The sequence below is a fragment of the Acyrthosiphon pisum genome, chromosome A2 (genome assembly GCF_005508785.2).
Source record: "Acyrthosiphon pisum isolate AL4f chromosome A2, pea_aphid_22Mar2018_4r6ur, whole genome shotgun sequence".
Taxonomy (NCBI): Eukaryota; Metazoa; Arthropoda; class Insecta; order Hemiptera; family Aphididae; genus Acyrthosiphon; species Acyrthosiphon pisum.
In genome coordinates, this window is record NC_042495.1 from 114,630,840 (window position 1) to 114,636,191 (window position 5,352).

Genomic DNA, 5,352 nt, shown 5'->3' on the forward strand with positions numbered 1-5,352 from the left:
TTGGAATAAGTGTACCTCTATCTCGACGTTCAACGACAAAAAAAAATGTTTCATGTCGCAAACATATTCCAAAAACCCAAGGTCCTTCTACTCGTTTGCCATAATTTCTATTCCTGTTATTAGGAGGAATATTTTCAGAATCAGAATCTTAAACTGAACTATTGTCATCCGTTAAAATTGCACCTCTATATTATGATCACCCAGTAAAATCCTTCCTCTATAATATTTCCTTCAAACATATTATATATCTTACAAATGTACAACATTGCAAAAACTGTTTTGCGCGGCACAACTTTTATGTTTTTGTGTTTGTAGTAGTGACTCTAAAATGTCTGAACATATAGTGTAGAAAATTATCTATGCAACATCGTGCCTATATTTTAGATAACATAAATACAATAAAAGTTATTTGCTTCTGAACATTTCGTTTTTTTATTTTTTTCATTCGCTTATAAAAAATGATTGCATAGTGCTATTAAAAAAAAAAAAAACACGCTGTTGCACAGATAATAAGTTCTTCTTTACGTGTTGTGGAAATTTGGTAGTCCTACAGCAAATATGATGCGAGAAAAGTTGTTCCCAGCAAAACAGTTTTTGCTCTGTTGTACATTTATAAGACGGAGACAACTTTTCTTGCACCATATTTGTTAGACGAAGGCAACACATGCTGATATGACGTCCTCTTAACAAGATTACCACAAGAATTTTAAATTATGACACTACAGTAAATATTTTAATTATTTCTATAAAATAACAAACCCTCTGTCCCTCTCATTAAGATTATAAAATATGACCGTATTTGTTATAACAATAATATAGAAAGTTAAACATGTATAATCGATGTGGGATACTCAATAGTCAATACTCATACTTGAATACTTCCAATTGGCAATTATACAGTAAAATATTAAATGTATATAATGTATAGAGAAAAGTTGTGGTACATAGTATACAATGATATAACATATTAACATAAATCTGGTAAAATAATGTCAAACACACAACAATAATCAATAAGATATGATGTTACACATTTTGTTGGTACCTATATGGCTATATTAAAAAAAATAATAAAACTAATAAATAAATAATAATCGTGAAATATTAAACACAATAATATAACAAATAGTCTCTATTTTTATTTATTTCTATAATTATTTTTATTCGCTATATTCATGAAAACAACCTTTTTGGACCTGATAGTTGAAGAATTTTAAACCCGACCACCTCGCCATATAATAAGTATATAGGTATTGAATACCGCGTGCGCGTTTATTTGTGTGTGTATCGTGTATGTGTATGTTATATCGTTATTTGTGTGAAATGTTATTGTAGTGTTTGTATGTTCAGTGATTCTGATCGTATTAACGTAGTGTTGGCCTTTGCACAGACACACCTTAAACGATTATACACTTTATAAACCATGACAAATTAAATAGGTATTTATGTCAGCAATATTATTATACTGTTTTTCAAACAAATCGCATCCACCCTACTCCCAGCCTTGAACTGTGGTGTAAGCATTTCATCGTTTCTCATTGGTCTGCCGTGGCATCGCCGCCGCCGCCGCCGCCGATGCCTCCACCACCACTACAAGTATTTGATGAAACTGCAAGGGCCAAGACGTATCAGTTCCAAAACCAATCGAGTACAGCATTGCGCTCGCGTTGTATATGTTGTTTATTTGACCGACGAACGCGCCGCCACCAGAACAAGGTCACGCGAGTTGTACGCGACACGTCGAGCACACGAAAACCATGGATGATTTTGTAGCGCCCGTAAATTTCGGAGACGTCCACAACAACGGCGTTAACGACTGCAAAGCCGCCGCCGCCGCCGTGGATATGTTGACAATTGACGATTTACCGCTGATGTCGGACACGAGCACGCCGCGCTGGAATTGCTTGGATTATTATGATTTTAAAAGTAAAAACCGTTGTATAATACCATACAACAAGGACACGGTAAAGAAATATCGATTGTCAAAAACCGATGTACACGACGATTTCGAGGACATAATGTACCATAAGCAGCTGTACGTCCGTGAAAATTTATATCCCGACCAGTTGGCCGTTTTCGAACACGTCACGGCAAACCCAAAAGACATAGTCTTACTGCAAGGCGGACCGGGAACGGGCAAGACGTTCGCCATGCTGACGGTGGGAAATCATTTCGTGGAAAAGATGGAACCGCCCAACGCGGTGATATTCAAACGGGACACCGTGCACGAGTACCGATTTTCGGCCAACGCGTTCACGGTCGCACAGTTTATGATTCGCATATTTCACTTGGACTATCCTGATTATGTGACGCTCGAGCGTCAACTGAGCGAACCCATGAGCGTCGAACATTTCCTAAACGCCGTCGTGTACCTGACACGAAAACTGACGTTATGCCCGAATGGCAACGACCCGCACGGTGACGATTTCAGACACCCGTTGCTCATACTGGACTTGTACACGGTGAAATCGAAACCGCTGTTACTGATAATAATGATGACGCTGCACAGGTACCGTATCGGCGCCGTTATTTGCGGGGACAAGAACCAGTTGCAAAACATACATAATTCAACGCACGCCGGTCAGTGTTCCGCGTACGACATCGTTTCGGCGTTCTCGACCAAGACTTTTAATCTGTCGCACAACCTACGTTGTGCCGACCCTACGTACAACGAGAAGGTGAATTTTATCGGCACGCTGTCCAACGACAGAAAGCTCGACGACTGGGGTTACGCCCTCGTGAGCGCGATGTTTTACAAAAACCTCATGAAGAACGTAGAGCCGGCGGACACGATTCTGGCGAGAAACCACGAGTACCTGACCGAAACGGTGGTCAAAATGGTGACGGATAACGCCATAGTCACGACCGATTGGAAAATCAAAGAATCGGAAAATTTTGTTTCGCCAATTGCCAATTGTATAAACCTCGACAAATATCTGAAGTTTTTGCCGCTGATCGTGGGAAACCCGTATTTTGTATACGAGTTCAGCGAACGTATGCTATGCACGTTGGAGAGTATCGACTTTATAGACCAACATCAAACCAGAGTCCCAGTTACGGTCACGGTGCGGATGTCGAAGACCAATGAAACGAAAATAATCAAATGGGGCATATGCTCGAGTGTGATGTTTGAAAAACATCTGGCGTACCTGTTGAACGGCGGCGACGACAGCCTGTCCCGTGACTCTAGTAGTGATGATCTGTTCAATTTTCCGCTATACCCCGCGTTTATCAAGACGATACACATGAGTATGGGTCGAACGATTCGCAGCCGCGTTTCGCTCATATTGAACGAGTCAACGTACCAGTGCCTGTACGTGGCGATGTCGCGCGTAACGTCATCGGAAAACATCAACAGCGTAGTGATACCGAATAAATTACAACACTTAATATCAGTGTTGTTAAACTTTGACGTCACCGACCTGAAGCCCTTGGACATCGGCCTGATTAAAGACACATTTTTGAAAGGCAACTACGTGTATTATGACGTGTCGCCGAAAAAATACGACTCGAACGTATTAAATGAACTGAAAACGGCGGCCGAACATTCGTTGTCGCTCGACACTGAAGAACAACGTGTAACCGCACGCGAACGCTTGAAACAATATGTCACGGCGTACCACATACCGACGCGAGTGTTAACGCAGAACATAAACCAAGCCGACGGCGATCAATCCGCCACGTGCAGAACGACGTTACCGTTATTGTTGAAAATGAAAAACACGATAACCAGCCTCGCAATGCTCACTCCGCTGGAAAGCCGTGTGTGGATACACGAGTTTTTGAACCAACCCGGAACACTGGAATACATGGACGAGAGTACAAATTCTATTTTCTCGGAGCCTAGCGATTTCAATAGAAACTTTGATTTGTTAAACTACACTTGTGACCTTACGGTGTCCAACACGTACAGAAAGGGCGAAACCTCAATGGATTTTATGGAAAAAACGTCGACGCAAAAATTCACAGCGGATTTGGAAGGAGATCCAGACTTCTTCAAAGAATGGGTGGTCATGACGGCGGCGAAAGACGAAGAGCCACCACTGGTGGCGGCGACGATGAAGACGAAAAACTATAGGACCTGCGATTGTGTAAACATTTTCATATACAATTTGGTGCACAGAGATCGTGGAGATTCTAATCAATTATATGAATTGTTGAAAAAACGCATTAAAAACAACACCATAAAACGTACAATTTAATGATGTATACTTTCAAAAGGTATTTGTTAAATATTATATCTCGTGTAGTCATGTACTATATGAATACTATCTTATAATTATAATTTATAAATAATAAATTTAAATTCAATTGTTATAAAGCTTCAGTGTTTATATTTATTAAATGTTTTAATGCTTTATTAAGCACGCAGTTGAGGAAACTGTTAAATCATGGATATTGTATATTCATATATTATTAATATAATATAATGTTTAATTATAGGTATAAAATACCAGTCATATATGGTGCCAAACTGGTTCATAAAAAATGTAATAATTATAAGAAAAAATGAAAATGTTATTGAAAAATGTGTGACAAATAAGATATTTGTGTTAATGCTGAACATATTTTATTGCTTAATAGCTTTTATGCAGTAGGTAACAGAACTGTGATAAATTGTAAAATCATTTCTTTTACATAAATGTTAATCAGCATAGGTTTGGAAACAAGAAATGTGTTTCTATGTTTCAAAAATATATAACTAAAGCAGTAAAAATATAGTTTATTAAAATGGTTTTGGTATGTATTATTGGACCTTAAAAGAAACTCGGAATAAGTGGTTACCGGAGCGTTTTATTTATGTTTTGAAACACTATTTAGCAACAGTGCCAGGTTCCAATACTACATCAATTTTATATATTTGAAGCGGATAATTGCAAAGTGGGATATTTACAAAAATCTCAGAGATGTTTTTAGAGATACCAGAAAAGTTTAGAGAATAAGAATTTTTAATAAAACAAGGTGACCTAATAAATAGTAATAGCAATAATAATAGTTATGATAATTATCTAAAGGAAATCTATAACTGCAATTTAACAACTAATAAAAATAAAGGTAATAATTTATAATTTATAGCACAAAAAAACTGCACTACGGCGTGCTTGGCGATTTGGCCAGTTATTAGATAAATAATAATACTCTTATATCTATGATGAGCTGTAATATCTTTTATTTTTGTATTATAGTTGGTAATTAATAGAAAATAAAATAACAAATGCATATAATATATAGATCTATATTTAGTTACATTAAATTATTTCAATAAAGTTAAACATTTTAATTATCATTATTATTTTTTACTGGCAAATAGGATATCTATTAACATGACAATTTTGGTAAAACATATATGTC